Consider the following 20,955-nt stretch of genomic DNA (forward strand, 5'->3'; position numbering starts at 1 on the left):
CTGAGAAATTCATCTGAAAAAAGGCAGGTAACACTACGTCCTTCCTTGTAGGACTGGGATAAAGGAAGCTCAGGACCTAGCGCAGTGAGCGCTGAGCAAGTATCGGCTACCATGATTATCGAGTGCAAAAGCAGAAGGGTGCACAGGCAGCAATCCTACAAGTTATCCTCTTTGGCTGGAGCCACAGGTGTGAAACATCATGCAAACTGAAAAGACAAACTGAAGGTCATGCGGTGGAGGGATGTGGGATGTTTATACTTAACTCAATGGTCATGGGAACCACTGAAGGTTTGTGTGCAAGGGACAGAATCAGGGAACAAGATGAGAATGGAGAGTTTGTGGACAGAGAATTCAGCCTGCGGTCATGTCACCCATGTCCTTGTGCTCAGATCATCCACCACCCCTCCACCCTCCAACCCCAGCCTACTCAGCAAACAGCTTCAGCCTTGCCCTTGAGAATCACAGTTTTCTTCTTTTCTGCCCTCTGATGGGAATGTGAAATCTTGCTTGAATTCGCTGAGTTAAAATAACAGGACTCAGCGAGAAATAGCAGGTCTGCACTGGTTTCTAAGCAGGCCCTGATTTGATTTAATGCTGATTTAGTGTGAGTGCCATTTTCACACGTGCTTCTTCTCACTTTGCTAGGATTTCAATTTTTTTTTCTCTGCAGTGCTCTTTGTCAATCTCCGATACGAGGAACCTTGGCAAATCCAGACACGAGTCTGGCAGCCTCTTGGCATACCCCTTATGTTTTTAATCTGTAGGGAGAGATGTGCCAAAAAAGCAATGTCACCACAGCGGAGGGAGTGGGTCCTGGATCCAGGCCACGATGTGTGTAAGGGCAAGGACTGGTCTGCCTTGATCTCTGGTGCACTCCCCACGCTTGGAAACGTGCCTGGCATGCAGCAGGCACTCAGTAAATGGATCCTAGTGAAGAAACCTGTGGAAGGATGGATTTGCCAATCATCGTAAGCAGGTGAAAGTCTAAGAAACACCATGCGGGGCTGGGGACCTCCCTTCAGGAGTGCCTGGATGGCAGCTGCCCTGCTCTGGAATGTGGCACAGGACTCCTTGTGTAAGGGGAGGTGGTGGGGGATGGTTAATGAGCAGGTATTGGAGGGAGGAACAGGTGTGGTTGGCAAACCTAACATCCACCTGGATTAAAACCCCTGGCATCTACAGCCTCTGTCAGAGAATGAGTCTGGCCAGCATTTCCAGCAGCGGCCCAGATGGGGCATGACATCAAAACAGCACACAGGAAGGGACCAGGTGCCCACGGCCACCTCAGCCCCACCCCAGCACCCCCGCATGCCCCCCACACTTCCCCTGGCCCCCACTGCAGAGATGACCATGACAAAGGCAACACCTTTACTGCCTTCCTTCCCAGGTGGTGGATGCCCATGACCCTCATCCCAAGAAACCCATCGGTAGGGTCAAGCAGTCAGGGTCTTGGCCTGGCCTTCCATGCCTGAGCAGAGCCCAAGGCAGGGCCCAGAGCCCTGGGCAGAGCATGCCCCCCCACGTTCCAGGGGTCCAGGCGGGCAGCACATCCCTTCCCCGCGTGGTCAGGACATGCACAGGACCCCGGGAGGTCTGAGCCCAGGGCACACATCAGAGGCAGCAGAACAAGGTCGGGCTTTGTGTAAGGGTAGCAGCAGGACTGCGAGTCCTCAGCGCCCCTCCCAGCCCAGGTCCTAGCCCCAGCCCGCTGGATTCCTGTGGCCAGCGGCATCTTGACAGCCCGGCAGCCCCTGACCCGGCCCTCGCCCTCCACTCTCTCTCCAGGAGAAGAGCCTGAGATGTGAGAGAAGTTGCCTGGACCTCTTAAGGAATCACCCACTGAATCAGCAGATCATGGCAGTATGGGAACAAACTTACTTTTTGGGAAGACAAACACAGGGGCCCACTTTGCTGCTCCCCCACCCCCCCACTGAAGAGGAATAATGTGCTTCTAATACAGGGGGTGAGCTGGTCACAGTGGCTCATGCCTGTAATCCCAGCACTTGGTGAGGCTGAGGCAGGCAGATCACAAGGTCAGGAGTTCGAGACCAGCCTGACCAACATGGTGAAACCCCGTCTCTACTAAAAAAAAAAATACAGGAGTGGGCTCCTCCCCAAGGACCCCAATGCCCAGTCCCCGTATGGCCCCCAGGAGTGAGGGGTCTATGTAGCTGAGACACCTGCACTTCTCCTCTCTGAGCTCTGCCTGTCCTGCTACAGCCAGGGAGTCTGTGTGCTTAGCTCACTACAGGGACAAGCTGATGGGAACCTGAGGAGGTCTCTGGGGTGCTCATCCTGAGATCTCAGTCCCAAGCCACCCAGTGCTCCCAAAACCCATAGCCACAACAGACCAGACCCCTGCCTCTCTCCCAGGACCTGGCTGGGCTCTATCAGAAGCCTGACCCTGCTGGGGTTGATTTGATCTTGGGAAGGGGGCTGTTGGAATGTTCTCTGGGCATCCTCAGAGGAGAATGTCCACACAAAGATGTGACCTTTCAGGAGGGCAACTTGGAAATACCTGGCAAGGTCTTTAAAATGGTTCTTCCTCCTGATTAGTTATTTCAAGGAATTTATTCTAAGAAAGGAATTGTAAAAGTGCACAGAGCATTACAGATAATAACAAGGCAACTGGAACAAATTCATGGTCACTGATAGACTATTACACAGACATTACAAACAACAGATATGGGAAAAACTGTCATAATAGATCATTAAGTGGAAAAAACGTAAGATAAAAACTGTATGGGGCTGGGCACAGTGGCTCATGCCTGTAATCCCAGCACTTTGGGAGGTTGAGTTGGGTGATCACTTGAGGTCAGGAGTTTGAGACCAGCCTGACCAAGATGGTGTAACCCCATCTCTACTAAAAATACAAAAATTAGCTGGGCGTGGTGGCATGGGCCTGTAGTTCCAGCTACTCAGGAGGCTGAGGCAGGAGACTCACTTGAACCTGGGACTGGAGGTAGCAGTGAGCTGAGATCACACCATTGCACTCCAGCCTGGGTGACAAAGTTAGACTCTGCCTCAAAAAGGAAAGTGTGTTTTCAGTTTCATAACTCTAACAGATCTTAAGGAACAAGTATTCTGAGTAAGAAGAAGCTGAGAACTAAAGAGAAACTAGGATTTCTCATGCCTAGCAACAAATGCCACAGCATTTTCTCAATGAGCAAATGAAATATTGCTAGCCAGCATTATTTCATTTGCTTAAGATGTAGAGGAAAATTTTTAAAGACTATATATATCAAGACAATGGAAGGCAGAAAAGAAAGTAAAAGACGCAGAGGAAAAGCAAGATAAAGAAAGCCTACCATAAGATGGCAAAGATAATAACGACATCAGTAATGAATCCAAATATTCAAAGTCTAAACTCAATACCCAAAAGGTTTGCCAGACTTGGTTTAAAAAATATGAACATAAAGCAAAAAGTGATAGAATTATAAGAAATTTATAAATTCACAACCATAGTGTGTGATATTTATAAGAGAAATAGTCAAAACAAAAAAAGAGAAATCTTGAAAGTAAGAGGCTGGAAAAGATATATCTAGAAATATTAACCTCTCATCCCCCAAAAAGCTGCTGTACCTCTATTAAACTTGACGATAAAAAGCAATATTGAAAATATTAAGAAGTATCTAATTATAAAAGGAGTGACTCACCAGGAAACTCTAAGAATTATGAGTTTATGTGCATATACTAAATTTGGTATCCAAATTTATAAAACAAAAAGGGATAGAGTTACAAGAAGAAATTTCTAAATCATTAATCATGGTGAAAGATTTTTATTACACGTCTCTCAGTAATTGATATATTAAGCAAAAAAAAATTAGTAAGAACATAGACTTTTGAAGAATACAATTATGCTTAATCTATGGACATATATAGAACTATGTACTCAACACATAGGGAAATACTTTTTAAGAACACTTAAAGCATTTGCTAAAACTGATTATGTACTAAGCATAAAGAAAATCATAATAAAAACCATAATCAGTATCATATAAGCCCTGTATTTGAATACAAGACAATTAAAATAGACATCAAGAACAGAGAGATAACTAAATAATGCCATAGACTTTGACATTTTTAAAACAAACATCTAGATAATTCATGAGTTAAAGAAACAAATCAAAAATTGGAAAATGTTTAGAATTGAATGACAATGAAATTCCTATGTATCACAACGTATGGGATGGGTGCCTTTCCCCTTTTCTTTCCTTCCTGATCCATTCAGTGCCAAGTTATTGGATGGACAGAACAAGGTAAACTGATATGTAGCCGATCGGTGGGGTGGCCTGGAACCAGCACCACATCCTCAGAGGAGGGAAAAGCACATCGATGCAGGGGGGCGGCTCAGTGTGGGGAGTCAGAGCCCGAGCAGGGGAGGGGGCAGCTGTGCAAGGAAGCAGCAGCCCCGTGTGTGGTGCAGAAGCCCAAATGTCGTTATTATTTTTGCCATCTTACTAACACACGGCATTCACACACAGGGCATACCTGACAGGAGGTGTCACACTGGGTGAAGAGGACACCCGTGAACCCCACACCAATACAATTCCAATCCAACACCAACGGTTCATTCCATATCTCCCTTTCTATATGTGAACTGCCCTTCTCCAACAGCGAGAAGCCTGGCTCTCCCTGGCCTTAGTATACGGATACATTCCATTCATTCCTCTTGTCAATACCTGTCATCATGGCTACTGCCTCTTCTCCAAAAGAAGCCAGACATCTTTCTTACTCTAGTTAGTCTCTGGCACTCTATGCCAAATTTTCTGAACATCAAATTTTTCTATAAGTTGGTGATTGTACTTTAAAATGCATTTAGAAACATAGTGAAACTTATAAGATGCCTATAAATTAGTAAAGGTACATGTATAGCCATAAATGCTTATATTAGAAAAGAAGACTGAAAATTAATCAGCAAAGTACCCAAGACATTTGAGAAGAAAAACGAAGCTTACTTAAGGAAAGTAAAAGGAAGGAAATAATAAAGATAAGTGCTGGCAACTACATAAGGTCATGTAAACACCTCCACACTTCTGGAGAGAGTGAAATTTGATATAACCAATTTGTTAAACTATTTTCCTCACCTAGTAAAGTTTAAAATGCACACCTATTGGGAGGCCGAGGCTGGTGGATCACCTGAGATCAAGAGTTCGAGACCAGCCTGGACAACATAGTGAAATCCCATCTTTACTAAAAATACAAAAAATAAGCTGGCCATGGTGGCGGGAGCCTGTAATCTCAGCTACTTGGGAGACTGAGGCAGAAAAATTGCTTGAACCCGGGAGGTTACAGTGAGCTGAAATGGCACCATTGCACTCCAGCCTGGGCAACAAGAGCAAAACTTCATCTCAAAAATAAATAAACAAAATAAAACGCACACCTATGACCCAGCAATTCCACCCTCAGAAATTTCTCCACATGCCCCTTCTATTCAACAGTAGAAGAATGCTGTTAGCAGCATTGTTATAATAGCCAAAAAAATCAAATCAAATAAAAATAAATGAAAGTGTCTATTGCTAGAATGGATAAATAAATTATGATCTATTCATACAATGGAATGCTGTGGGTTAGTAAAAATGAATGAAACGCAACTGCACTCAAGACCACAAATGAATTTCAAAATCATGATGAGCTAGTGAGAGAATAATGCATATTGCTGAAAATATTCTAGAAAATCTAGGATAAAGGATTTATGCTTCTGGGGTTAGGAAAAATATCTTTAAAAAGACAGGCAAAGCATACTGGGAAAGCTGGATAAAACTGAGAATATTAAAATTAAAACATCTTGCATGATAAGCTGCTATAAACAAGAGAAAGACAAGCCACGGGCTGGGAGAAGATATTTGTAACGCATTTAACTGATGATGGGTTAGTCTCCAGAACTTAGAATTATTCAACATCGGCAAAAGACAAGCTCAAGAGTAAAAAATGGGCAAAAGGTATGTGAAAGGAAAATAAAGCTTGGGACCCCCAAAATCGCTAAGCTAAAGGGCAGAGTCCAGCTGGGAACTGCTGAGGAGAAACCTGCCTCTCATTCTATTCAAAGTCAATCCTCTGCTCACTGAGATAAATTCATAACTGATTGCTTCCTTTGGAAAGGCTAATCAGAAACTCAAAAGAATGCAACTGTTTGTCTCTTATCCACCTATGACCCAGAAGCCCCCTCCCCTCTTGGAGTTGTCCTGCCTTTCCGGACAGAACCAACATTCACCTTACATATGCTGATTGATGACTCCTGTCTCCCTAAAATGCATAAAACCAAGCTGTGCCCTGACCACCTTGGGCACATGGCATAAGGACCTCCTGAGGCTGAGGGCATGTTCTTAACCTTGGCAAAATAAACTTTCTAAATTGACTGAGACCTGCCTTGGATATTTTGGGTTAACAGGTATGAAAATGCAATTTACAGAAAAGGAAAGTGGAATGACTAGCAAATTCACTGGTGATGGAAAAATGCAAATCAAATCCCTGGTGCTTACACCTCAGGTGTTCAACACCAAGCTCGTGACCCTGCCACTGTCACCACTCACTCTGTCCACTCAACTTCAGGCCCATTGGCTGCTGACCACACCTGGATGCTCACCCTAACCTTTCTACGGTTCCTCTAAATGCCAGTGCTTACCTGTCTCTTGATTAATGGTACACTCACCTGGAGCTGTTCCAGCTCCCAGGAGGTAGACACACACAGCCCCTTCTTTCCCAAGTCACATACCTACTTCCAGGGTGGCCAGGCCCAGGCAGGTTCAAGTCACAGGAAAATCCTGTGGTTAATGAAATGATGGTCCTTTTCAACCCTCAACACTATTGCTGAGTTGATCTCACCATGGCTGAGTCCTCCTTTCCCCAGGGTAAATTATTTTCCAGGTTCTCAAATATCCATTCCCTTTGCCATTATGTGTCTGTTGGCTTCCCCACCCCATTTCTGTATGGCTGAACCCCCAAGTAGAAATACAATTTGAGATCATTTCCAAGAGGCTATTCAGCCCCATAAACATCAATGAATGCCAAACATAACTCATGATTCTAAATTTTTTTCTGAGATCAGTAAAAATTGCTAATTCTTCTCACCAAGACAGAAAGTGAAAACAAAGAACTTTAGAATAACTAAGTTAGGATGACATGTCAGTTATGCCATCCTGCTGAGAGGCCTACTGCTTTAACTCGACCGTGGTACACCTATAACATGTCTGCCTCAACTCAATTATTTCCCCAGTAAGAAATTCAGCAGTAAGAATAAAACCAGTCAAGACACACATGCTTCTTTCTCATCTGGCTGTAAAAAAGCCATGCCTTGGGATTAGCGAAAACTGTCACGTCACAGAATCACAGTTGTTTCATTCCAGCTCCCATCCATAGCAGGAAGGCCCTCTAAAATTTTGCAGACCTGGTGACAATGAACTCTATTTAAATCCCTCTAGAAAAAAAATGGGGCGGGGGGCGCATAAAGTCTAACAATACCAAGCAGGGGTATCCCCAGCTCACATCGTGGGACGCAGCCAACCACTGTTCTCCATCAATATCTGCTGAGTGAGTAATTTTTCCCTTACTAAAATATTTATTAAAAGCTTTATTTGAATGTGGTCTTTGACCCATAAGCTTTATTTTGTGAATTGGAATAGCATTGCTATATTTTTGCATGAAGGTTACATTTAGAAATCTAACCGCCCTCAGAAAATAGTTTTTTGTGAATCTAAAAATTCTCAAGCTTGTTGTTTCAATGACTGGAAATGACATTTCTCTAAATGGTTTCTTTAAAAGCATGCATAAATCAGCACCACTCAGTGGCTGCAAAAACACTGATGCAACTAACGGATTAAAAGTTATTTGCAGATTGTAGCATACTAAATTTATCCCTAAGATCCACTCATGTCACCAAATATGGGTTTCTCTCTAGGACTGAAAAATAAAGTTATTTTTAAATATCATGGAACCCAAATGTTAATAGTCCCCTTATCCCTCCTCATTCTTTCCTCTTTTCTATGTCCTCTTTAGCAGTGGACAGATAATAAAATTTCTTCACATAGCTGCATTAATGTTGCATAAAAATGGGAAAACAAAAGGAAAAGTTACCAAATGTAAGCATTCTTGTGGCTCTTTCTTTCTTTCTTTCTATTTCTTTCTTTCTGTTATTGTTGTCCATTTGCAAATGTCTTTGTTTACATACATTTTTGTGCCCCCTTGTTTACTTTGTAGCGAATCCCCCCATGAACCCCCTCATCTCTGTGCCACGTGCAGCAAATTCCCTCTTGCCTCTCTGTTGTCCCACATGGACAGGGATCACACCTTTGTCTCTCTGTAATTCCCTGGGGGCACAGCAACTGGCACCTTGCTGTGTGCTCTCAATACTATTCACTGAAATTCTCAGTAGTAAGTCGCTGAAGTCATCAAAGCGCACACCAAGTCTTCAGAATTGTGGCTTACCATGCTATGCCTGGATCTCATAATGAGAGAAACCCTGCTCTTTTTCTCCCTTGATAAGAAAAAAACTCAGGTTCAGAAAGCTTCCATAACCTGCCACAGGTCACAGACATGACAAGGGGCCCAGCTGAGATTCAAAGTTCCACTGAATCCAAACCCCCGACTCCTGACCAACCTGTATAATTCTTTCTGAATACAGAGGGCTCTCTCTTTAATGGTGCCTCTATTTCAAAGCTGGAGAGCTTCAACTATTAGAAAAATGCCTAGTATGGGCCGGGCACAGTGGCTCATGCCTGTAATCCCAGCACTTTGGGAGGCAGAGGCAGGTGGATCATTTGAGGTCAGGAGTTCGAGACCAGCCCGGCCAACATGGTGAAACCCCATCTCTACTAAAAATACAAAAAATTAGCCAGGCATGGTGGCATGCGCCTGTAGTCCCAGCTACATAGGAGCTGAGACAGGAGAATCTCTTGAACAAGGAGGCAGATGTTGCAGTGAGCTGAGATTGTACCATTGCACTCCAGCCTGGGTGAGAGCGAGATTCCATCTTAAAAAAAAAAAAAAGAAAAAAAAAAGCCCACTGTACCATTGGGTAGTGACAGACTTTGAAGTTGGTGATCATGCCGGCCCTGGTCTTCTCCACTCCAAACTAGTCACCACCACCTTCCTCACACTTTCCCTCCTATAGCAAGGCTTCGAGTCTTCCCACCAGTATCAATCCCTCCTAGAGGCTTTTTTTTTAAGTCTGTGCATATGTTGCTTTAAATATAGTGCCAGTAGTTTGGCAATATAGCCCTTTGACTTGAAAATTAAAAGTCTCTCTTTTCTAAGAATAGACTATTTGTTCTTCAGCCATGGTAACAACTAAGCAGCACAAAGGATTTAAAACCTGACAGGCTACCTTGTCTTCAGCCTCACGTTGAAATTCATGCTCCTGAATCAGCCAGTCATAAATGGCACACGATTCTGAAAGTCAACCAATCAGAGATGGCTGCATGTTTCTGCCATCCAATCAGCAATAGCTGTATTCTAATAACCACACCTCTTCAATTTAAGGTCAGCCAAAATCTTAATTCCCACTCCTAAAATTCCATTAATCCTTGGATTCTATGCTTCCTTCAAACTTTTGCTTTGTTCAGAAAGACTGCCTCAAAGCAAAATTTTCTCTTCCTTTACAAACAGTAAATCCTGCTTTTTGTTTCAAGTTTTCACTAGTGCCCTCTTCCTTTGATAGCCCTAACAATTGTCCTTACTGGAAGTTTATCCTAAGAAAATAACTTGGCATATGTGCCAAGATTTAGCATTAGAGATGACATCATTTATGGTGGAGAAACAGCATGTATTCAACAGTAGGCTATTAGGTATAAATTTTGATATTTCCATCAAATGAAATTAATGCTAAAATAACCATGAAAAATCAAGCTGTGGCAGATTATTTTATTGATATGTGGAAATGTCCAGGACGTGTTAGTGGAAAAAGCAGGTTGTAATATAGTATTTATGCTACTATTCCAATTTTGTGAAGTATTTAAGTATATATGTATAGGAAAAAGGACTAGAAGGATATATATGAAGCCATCAATAGTTATTATAGGAGCTGGGATTACAGGCAATTTTCCTTCTCTCAATTTCAGCATTTTCTTAATTTTCTGCAATGAATACATATTGCTTCTGTAATTTAAGAAAAAAAGAGCATTTTTCAAAGTGATATCCAGAATAGAGCACAATCCACATAACAGAGTAAAGACAAATGCCTCCTTGATCATGCAGACACCCAATCTGATCATATATCACATGCAGCTCCGTAATGCTGTAGGCACATATTGAATTCAAGGTTAATTACATCCTCCTTGTCCTTTCCTCTATATTCCCAGTCATGACCTCTCAAGTCCTATCTGTTAAAATTGAACTCATTTTCCTCTTGTTCCCTGCCCGCCCTGGCTACATATCCCCTCCCAACATACACACACACACACACACACACACACACACACACACACTGGCACTCCTTTCACCACAGCAAGCTCTCCACAATCCTGAGTGCTCCCGGGCCTTCAGGCTCTTCTTCCCTTTGCATCCTGTCCCTTACCAAGCCCTCCAGATATTCTTCCAGAACACCCTGTGCATTCGCCCCCTTCTGCCAAGCTCTATTTCAGCTTTTCTTACCTGATAAGGTATCTCAGACCGGCAACCTGAGAGCCAAACGTTGCCACAACCAGTTCTTCTTGACTCATATACTACTGAACTATAGATCAACAATTAAGGATTAAGAAACTTCACATGAAAATACAAAACTCTGGCCTCTTCCTGAAATAAAACAAAACCAAACACTATGCTGAAGTTGAGAAGTGACTTCCCCTTTAGACACAGCAGTCCCTTCGTTTTCCACAGTCTCCAGCACTTCCTATTGCATCTCTCACACCAAGAGTTCCAGAAGTCACTGAATGTCAAACTTCCTCAGTTGTTTTTCTTGCACAGTCCTTGTGGGCATTTGAGTGTATCACCCTGACCTATATTCAATGAATTTTAGTCACAAGCAGACTTCAAAATCCTTTTAAAGTAGGAATGTCTTTGATATATTTTAAAAATTGTATTTGCTCTTTGCTGTCTAATTAATTATAAAATGATAAAGTGCCTAAGAATTGATAAGGTAGAAAAATGCATCTCAGTTTTCCCTTTTTATCTCTGAACAAACAAGTAAAGGAAGTCTGAGGCTGGGCACAGTGGCTCACATCTATAATCCCAGCACTTCAGGAGGCCAAGGCAGGATGGCATGAGGTCAGGAGTCTGAAACCATGCCTGTGGTCAGTCCAGTCCTTCCACGTTCCTCTGCCTGCTTTTATCCTAGCCTCACTAGCAGCTGATTAGATGGTGCCCACCCAGACTGAGGGTAGGTCTGCTCTCCCAGTCCACTGACTCAAATGTTAATCTCCTTTGGCAACACCCTCACAGACACACCCGGGAATAGTATGTTTCATCCTTCAATCCAACCAAGTTGACATTTAATATTAACCATCACAGGGCATCTGTTACTTCTGTGTTTTAATGCCTTTTTAAATGAGTGCCAACATCTACACCCACAACGAGCCCCCGGTTATAACCAGCATCACTCTCTCCACAGTGACACCTTAGACTCAGGTTCAGAGGACTTCAAGGTTACCCTTGAGGAAATGCTTAAACCTACCACCATGCTCTAATTTCACAGCCCCAAACTCTCAACAAGCAAAAGAAATACAATTTGGGGGTCAGTCTAATGGAGAGCGAGGCCACTGGAGCTTAAGGATCTCTTTGAGAGTGCTGGCTTTGTAGGCCTGAGGGGACCGAGAAGAGGTATTCAAAAACAAGAGGTAGACTTTAGAGACAAGGAGCCAGGGTCCACTTCCAAAGAGACTACCTTGAAATCTTCTGGATAGGATCCATCCCTTGTTTCGTGGTCTCTAGTTAAGAGACACTGATGCCAAAGCACACTTTGGACAGAAACACTCTGGAAGGCAGAGTTGTGCAGAGGCCCCCAAAGCGTGATCTTTCTTTGGTTACTGCCATTGATCGCTCTTTCAACAGAGGCAGAAATTGTGGATTTAGTGATTTGGGTGTCCCAGATACATGTCCTCAAGGCTGTTATCACAGGCTGTAGCTGTCTTGGTATATATTGATTGCTACGGTCTCAAACCAGAAGCAAACTGTCCGAGGGAGGGTTCAAACCGTCCTGTCTCTTATTTATGTACATTCAAACTCCAGACACTCTGGCATATATGATCACATTTTGATCCTCACTACACTTTGAAGTCAGCAGGTTAGGTTGCGTTATGCATTTTCAAAAAGGAAATGATTTGGTACTTAGAGAAGTTGAGTGAGTTGCCCCAGGGTCCATGGTGGCTTCGTTCTGCTGAGACTGGAGTAGGCTCTGAGAGAGTGAGGAAAATCAACCGGCCTTGGAGCCTCTTCACACACAGTTTGTCAGAAGAAGGAAGCACCAAGAGATTCAGAGGAAATGGTGTGCCCAAGAGGAGGGCATGCCTTTGCTGATGTGTTCTGGAGAACCAGGGTGGCCAGAAGAAGTCACAGCCATAACTGGGAGTTAGTACCATGTGCCCATTTTATGGGTGAAGGACTCTGAAGCTTAGACTATGTGATCTCTAGAAAAAGTTCACCTGGTTCTAGATCCAGCTCTGCTGTTCATGTGTGAGGCTGGGCATGCTCCCCACCTTCCCCCATGGGAGACTCAGATTCTCCAACACAGAAAGAAGTGAGGAGGCGGCCCCTAAGGCATAGTCCAGCTCTAAGACATGAATTCTTTCTGTTCATCTTCATTCTCTTTGGTATTCTATGGTTTCTGTGTCTGGATAGTAAACCAATTTGATTTCTTATTATAAATACTTCATCTTCTTTCACATAAATACTGGTAAATATGAAGTTATATGTCCCCAGAGGGACTTTGTTTTCCATGCCAAACCACAATACCTGTTACATGACCAAAAAAAGTGGCAGTTTTAATCTCCTGCTGACAGCTATTAGAGATTAATGCAGAGTGCAGAGCAGACAATACACCAGTCAGTGTTAGGACGTCTTCCCAAACCTCCACCAATCATGTTCCTGAGTGGATTTCCAAGGTTCCAACTGAGCCCAAGGACCTCATTAATACCCCATAATAATGGTTTCCTACAGTCACAGATTCCTACTGTCAGGATAGATAGAAGAGAACAATCTTTACTCAGCTTCAAAGTCCCAGCACAGAACCATTGTGCACTATTAAATAATATGGTTTTATAAATCCCATCATTCTCTTCAAATAGCACCATTCTACTATTTTTTTTTTTTTTTTTGAGACACAGTTTTACTCTGTCACCCAGGCTGGAGTGCAGTGGCACGATCTCAGCTCACTGTAACCTCCGGTTCAGCTCACTGAACCCCCGGGTTCAAGCGATTCTCCTGCCTCAGCCTCCCGAGTACCTGGGACTACAGGCACATGCCACCAAGCCCAGCTAATTTTTTTTTTCAGTAGAGACAGGGTTTTGCCATGTTGGCCAGGCTGGTCTCAAACACCTAACCTCAAGTGATCCACCTGCCTCAGCCTCCCAAAGTGCTGGGATTACAGGTTGAGCCACAACGCCCGGCCGTATGTGGTACTGTTATAAAACTATTAATGTATATCAGTATTTTAAATCCACCACAACTCCAAGAAAGAAATACTACTAAATACTACTAAAACAAATACAAAATACTACTCCAATAGTAGTAGTATTACTCCTGCCCAGACCTTAGTCTTAGTCTCTAATGTCTTATGTCCCTTTAGCCTATATGTCCTTTTAGTGGAGTCTAATACACTCTGAATCTATTAGACTCCACTAAAAGGAACAAAGGATCCTCAAAAAAAATGGTTAGTTTTAGGAAAAGTTGGTACAAAATAAGCCTGGAACATTCTGTTATGGTAGAAAGTAAGTGCTGAAAAAAAGGATGGGACCATAATAAGGACATGAGCCCCAGCTTGGAGAGATGCTTACTGATGAAAACTAGGGCAATATGAGCTCCAAAATAATTAAGTGGAGCAACGAGATACAAACAGTTGTAAAAACAGGAACTCATGAGTCCATGGTAATAATAAATAGATGAATAAATAAATAGGAGACAGGAAGACTCAATTACAGTACAATACTGAGGGAAACTGGAATGGTAAAATCACCATTTCCATCATCATTGGAATTGCAAAAATCATCATTTTGCAACTCTCACAGTAAAGATTGGATCAGACAAGAAGCATCAGTGGATGCTAAATCTAGGAGGAAATTTTGACGAGAACAAGGTATTTACATGACATTAAGGTATGTCCTCATAGATTGTTTATTATTGCAAGGGAGAAAATAATGACTATACATGAAAAAAAATTGAACAACACCTAGACCAAGAGATCAAAATTCACATCATCAATGAGGGACAGATGGGCATCCAGTGCCTCCAGATGTGAGATCCTGAGAAGGACACAGTGTCACCTTCGCAGTATTCCGACAAGAATATAACCCCAATGTGATCATAAGGAAACACCTGACAAGCATAAGTGAAGACACTTCTGTTAGGAAAGAGGAGATGGCTGTATTCCTTCAAAACTGTCATTCCATATGACACAAAGAAAGCTGTAGGATGTTCCAGATTAAAGAAAGCTAAAAAGACATGACATTTAAACCTTGACCCTAGGCTGAATCCTATACAGTAGAGGGGAAAAAACAATTAAAAAATATATAATTGGGTTCATTGACAAAACTGGAATACAAATGGTAGATTTGAGAAAAAGCACTGTATCAATGTTAAATTTACTTAGGTTTATAACTGTACTATGATTATGTATAAGAACCCCTTCTTCTTAGGAAATACACACTGAAATAATTAGGGGTATAGACAATGAGGTATGTAACTTCCCTTCAAATAGCTCAGGAAAGAAATCAGACAACAGATAGAGATACATTAGACAGATAAATACATGGATACATAGATAGATGGATGATAGGTAAACAGATGAAGATAGAAAGATGAACAGAGAGAGTGAGTGAATGATAAAGCATGTCGGTAAAACGTTGACAGCAGGTGAATTTGGGTAAAGGGTTACAGATGTGTTTGTACTAGTTCTGTTTTTGCATGTTGCCTATAAATTTGAAGTTATTTCCAAATTCAAAAGTTTTTAACATTTGCCACTATTTCTATAAGCATGTTTTGGAATTTATTCATTTTTAACTTGGCAGAATTCTCCAAACTTGGCCGCGGCCCACACCTCTCTTGATCTTTCAGTCTTACCAAGAAAGAGTCTCTCACCTTATACCACCTCCGCTCTCTCCATAGAAGGGGAGCGGCAGAGACGCCCCGGGGGAGGTTAGTTCATGCTCTCACTTGGCACCAGCTAGATGACCAGAGACTCAGCTGGCTCCCTTCAGATTTGGTAATTGGGCTACATCCGCGATTTCGTTAAGGCTCTTAAGCTAAGAGTGTTCACTTCTAATTATCCTATGTTACGTGGCACCTCCTCACAACCAGATCCCCTTCTGCTCTCCCTGTGCCCAGTCCCTGGGCAAGGTCACCCCATCCACATCTTTCACTCACCATTTACAGGATGCTGAGTCACATGGTTACTCCTTGAGCCTGAGCCTCTTCTGTGAATTCCAACCCTGATATCCAACTAATTCCTTGACAATTACATCTCAGAAGTAGCTCAAAGTCAACACACCCTGAACCAAACTCTTCATCTTCTCATCCTAAACTGGAATCTTCTCTAGGATTCTTTCCAATAGAGAAAGCATCATGTGGTCACTTAAGCCAGGCCCTGCCCCCTAAATATCTGTCTGAGCCATTCACTTCTTCCCATCCTATGTCCACTCTGAAGTAAGCTCCCAGCTATCCACATCGCCCTCACATCCGTTCTTCAGCAACAGCCAGAGGGGGCTTTCCAAAATGAAACTTGTCCTCGAGTTGCCTCCTTCTGCTTACTCAGGATAAAATCCAAAAGCTTCAGGATCTATAAGACTCCGGACGGCCCACCTGAAGAGCCTCATCTGACATCTTCACCACCGTTCTCCATACCCCAGCCACAACTGGGGCTCCGGTGCCTTGAGTCTGTCCAATCCCTTGCCACCTTGGGAGGTTCCCCACATCCAGAACCTTCTCCTCCCCACCTCACCCCTTCGCCTAGCTAACCTCCCTTCACCCTTCAACTCCAGGCTGCCGTACTCTTTTCAATAGCTGGCGTAAATTATTCTGGTCACTACTGCTGTGTCTAGTTTGGCTGATTCTGTGAGAAGGAAGTTCTGTGAGAAAGAACATGGATTCAGAAGTGGGGAAAACTGGACAAGGAATGTGGGGTGGTATGAGCCATTTTTATTCAAATACCTTTTTTTTTTTTTTTTTGAGATGGAGTCTCCCTCTGTCACCCAGGCTGGAGTGCAGTGGCGTGATAGCTCAGTGCAACCTCTGTTTCCTGCCTTAGCCTCCTGAGTAGCTGGAATTACAGGCACATGCCACCATGCACAGGTAATTTCTGTATTCTTAATAGAGACAAAGTTTCATTATGTTGGCTAGGCTGGTCTCAAACTCCTGACCTCAGATGATCCACCCGCCTTGGCCTCCCAAAGTGCTGGGATTACAGGCGTGAGCTACTGTGCCTGGTACACAATACTTTGATACCAAATGTATGGCTTCTTTCTTCAGAACAACCAATATTCCAACTCTCTGGACACCAACTGTGTGTCCTATAATTCAATTCAATTCTGACACCCAGAGTTAGCACAGAGTTAGAGGTAACTCTATTACACAGAGTTAATGCACACCCCACAGGTTAAGGGCACAGTACCACGAGACTGTCCCCAATTTCAAACATCAATCCCAAGTCCCAGGCCATTTATATTTCTGACTGACCAGCTAAAGTTCCCATGATCCCCTCCTTGGTTTCAAAGATTTACAAGAACGGTCCTTAGAACTCAGAGAAGCACCTAACTTACTATTATATGTTTATTATAAAGAATATTATAAGGGCTAGAAATGAACAGCCAGATGAAGAGGTGCATAGGGAGAGGTCTCGGAGGGTCCCGAACACAGGAGCTTCTGTCCCTAGGGAGTTGGGGTGAGGTCCACCATTCTCCCAGCTTGTAAATGCATTCACCAACTGGGAAGCTCTCCAAATCTCATTGTGTATGGGTTTTCATGGTGGTTTCATCACATAGGCAAGATTGATTACATCACTGGCCACTGGTGATCAGATTCAATCTCCAGCCCCTCTCCCCTCCCTAGATGAGAGGCTGGGGGTGACAGGGCTGAATGTTCCAACCACAGATCCATGTCTTGGGTTTTCCGGCAACCAGCCCCATCCTGAAGCTATCTTAGAGCCCCTCAGCCAAAAATCATCTCATTAGTATACTAAAGGTACTCTTATGACCTGGGGAGTTCCAAGGGTGTTAGGAGTTCTGTGCCAGGACTTGGGGACAAAGACAAAGCATGTATTTATTATCACAGATGCTCATGGAGAAATGGCCTCCCCAAACCAGGCATGAGAAGGACTTTTCAACAGGAGTTAGTGACTCCTTCCCTGCCCAAATCTTCTCAACCAAACCTCTCTTAGAAGGAAGAAATGAGCAGCCAACTCCAAAGGATTTTAGAACTGGGGCAACACGGACTCTGTGGGTCTTACTGGCCCGGGTGAAATCATACCTCCTGGTGGGCTTTCTACGGCCACATGAACACTGCATGGCAGGGGAGGGGCAGCATGGGGTGCTGGAACTGGCTATTTGAACCTGAGTGTGCAAGATGGATTAAGGGTCACGACCCAGAGGACAGAGTCCTGGTGGCATTTCAGATTTCAAAAGGTTATTGGTGGTTCTTAGAGTGTTAGCCCGCCATTTCTTAGAGCGTGGCAGATTGCATTTTCCAAGGATGGCCATGACAATCCCTTCCATCCTGCATACTTTTCTTAAAGTGGCTTTGACACTTTTAGCCAAGTCGCAAAAGGCAACAGAGCTTCTGCCTGGATGTCTTGGAACACTCACCTTGGAGCCCTGACCCACCATGTAAAAAGTCTGACCACCCCAGGAGTTGCTGAGCTTGAGGGCACTGGCCAGGAGACATGTGGAAGTGTTCCAGCTCACGGCCTTGGCTGAGGTCCCACTCATAGCCAGAACGTGAACAAAGGCAGCCCAAGCCATCAGATCACCCCCAGCCTTCAAGATGAGGCCCCAAACATCAAGGAGTATAGAAGACCCATCCCTTCTGTATCTGTCCGAATTTCTGATCCACAGGATTCATGGGCATAATAAAACGACTGGTTTGTGCCACTAAGTTTTGGGATGGTTTATTATGCAGGAATACTAACTGGAACACACAAGACGTTAATAGATATTATGTAAAAATAGAGGGGTGGAGAGCTCTGTAATTAAATGTTTTGGAAGGTGCGTGGCAACACAAATTCCAACTGAAACAGGGTTCTATTTTACCATAGACACCTCACTGCCTTTAGTGTACAATGTGCACTGTGAATCTCCGACAGGGAGATATGGTATTTGGTGTTCCCTTAACAGATTTTTTTCATGGGCTATCACTCCAGCCCTAGTCTCATGAAGAAGATATTTGAGGCCAGAAAAGTCCCGAGACCTGCTGGTACACACTGGGAGTCAGGGCTAGAACCAGGCTGCCTGGTTCCCAAGGGCCCCCTCATGGGGGCTGTGCAGTCTCAGAGGACGCTCTCCTGGGGCTTCTCTTTACCCATCCTTCATCCTCTCCTGTGGCCTGGGCCCGTGTCCCTGCCTCCCTCTTCACCCTTTACCTGCTCCCTCATTTTTCTTTCTATGGGGACCCCTCTTCTTCCTCCACAGGTCTTAGGAGAGATGGGGGAAGGGGCTGGGGTTAGGAGAGGCCCCCCCCCAACACAGCACAGGCGCGTGCACACACACACTCACACACACGCACGCACCGCACGCGCTGCCCGCCCCCACGTTCAGCCTGGCCCCCGCGCAGCAGGGCCGGCCCCGCGCCTCCGGTAAGCTGCTTCTGCGCCCTGAACGCTGCCTGTTGTGCCCTACAGAGCGCCGCGCGGCTCCGCCTCCTCCTCCCCGCCCGCCGGGCTGGAAGAGGAACACAGCCCTCCCTTGTCCTTCCTCTTGATATTTCCAGTAAAAGCACCTCGAACACAATCTCGCTGCCACAACCCTAATTATGTGTGAAATCATTTTTTTTTTAGCTTGAAACCAAAGCAAACAAGCGCGCACAGAGAAGCCCATTCTCCGCGGCCCGGCCCGGCGCAGCGGCCTGGCCGCCGTGGGTAGCTCAGGACCGCACAGAGGCCCGGCTCTTTCGCAAGCTGCCCGCCCGGCCAACGTACCTCCCAGGCCTGCCCAGGGAGGCAGTCCACCACCTCGGAGGAAAGAGTGGGTTTCAGGTCGTCCTGCCCTTTCCACGCAGGCCGACGGGAGCCTCGCTGGTACACTCTGAGGCCACAGGAAAAGGCGTTTAGAAAGAAGTGAAGGTTCTCAGGAGTAACGTGGGCAGTGGGCTTTCCCGGAAGATCGTTTTCACCTCTGGGCTACTTTATTTTTATTTTCTCATTGTATTGTATTGAACTGTACTGTATCGTATTGCCTTGCACTGCGCTGCGTTTGGGGGCCTTCAGGTACCCAAGAGCAGGGAAGATTTTACACATTATCTATCATTCACACATAGCCATTTCCTCCTGTTTCCACTTCCCCTGTCTTTCCACACTTCACTCTCATTCCCTCTGCACTGCCAACCTCAGTCTAATATATTTAATAAGCATTTTCTTTCCCTATGCAACTTCGAAAAGATAGTGCTTTGGTGAGTATATGTTATTTTAATTTGCATAAGGGGTATTGCTAGAGATTCATTCTGTTTCTATCTTTTTGCTTTGGGCCCTGTGTTTGGAGGACTAATAAGAATTGATCATCTTATCTATACATAATGGCAATTTTGTCTCTTCCTTTCTAATTGGCCTGCCTTTATTTATTTTTCTTATCTTGTTGCATTGACCACACCCCAAATTCTATGTTGAATTCTAAGCATCCTCGTGTTATTCCTTTTATGAAAAGGAATGCCTCTTAAGTTTCTCTTTAAGTATGAGATTTTTGCTGGATAAGCTTTATCAAGGGTGTTCCCATCTATTCCTAATCGTCTAAGAATTTTTAAAATGATAAATAGCTGTGCACGTTATCAAAAGCCTTTTTATATACAATAGAATTGTCTCTTTGTAATCTTTGGTGTGCTTTTTCCCCTTTAGTCCATTAATATGGTGAATTAAATTGACTTTTTTTCTGGTGTTGAACAATCTTGGCTTTCTTAGGACAAACCCTGCTTGATCATGATGTTTTATTTTTTCAAAATTATACAAATTTAATTGATCTCCCATGTGGGATTTTCACATCTATGTTTATAAGTGAAAGACGTCTAAAATTATCTTTTCTTGTGAGGTCTTTTATCAGTTTGGGAATCAAGATTATACCAGCATTCTAAGGTCATTTTATTTACTTTATTCCTTTATTCGTATAGGAATAAAAATTTGTATAAAAGAGGGATTGTCTATTCCTTAAAAGTTTGCTGTAATTATCTGGTCCTAGAGATTTTACATGGAAGGCAGCCTTTGAGTACAATTTTGATTTTTAAAAATGCTTACTGGCCTATGCAAGTGTTCTATTGCTTTTTGTGCCAATTTGGTCAAGTAGGCTTCCATTTATGTCTCCTGGGCCAGTACTCGGTCCCATGGCCACCCCAAATGTGATAGATACTAAGGAAGTTACAGTTTAAGGTTTTAGCCTCTATAGAGAAAAGGCATAATGAAGAAAGGGCTGGGAATAATACCAGCATCTTCCACAGTCTCTAGAAGACAATATATTGTTTGATCTTATTTTGGTTTTGCTCTGCCTACAGTCTAATTCAATCAGGAAACTTAACTCATTAATGTTTATTTAATTTCATCCTCTGTTTACTGTATTTATTTTATTAATTTCTCTCTTTTCAAATCTCCATTGCATGAATCAGATTTTCTTCTGCTGAATTGAA

The 20,955-nt window shown here is 43.7% G+C and overlaps 1 long non-coding RNA gene across 2 annotated transcripts in view; it reads right to left on the bottom strand.

Moving 5' to 3' along the window:
• The window catches only part of LOC118154471 (uncharacterized), a 119,978-nt gene extending 100,603 nt beyond the window's left edge, over positions 1-19,375 (bottom strand). For both annotated transcript variants that reach the window (XR_013536638.1, XR_004744381.2), the window contains exon 1: positions 19,268-19,375. This is a non-coding gene — a long non-coding RNA (uncharacterized LOC118154471). The remainder of the gene's footprint in view (positions 1-19,267) is intronic.
• Positions 19,376-20,955: the final 1,580 nt, after the last annotated feature.

Source organism: Callithrix jacchus, chromosome 6, assembly GCF_049354715.1.
Source record: "Callithrix jacchus isolate 240 chromosome 6, calJac240_pri, whole genome shotgun sequence".
NCBI classification, from domain to species: domain Eukaryota; kingdom Metazoa; phylum Chordata; class Mammalia; order Primates; family Cebidae; genus Callithrix; species Callithrix jacchus.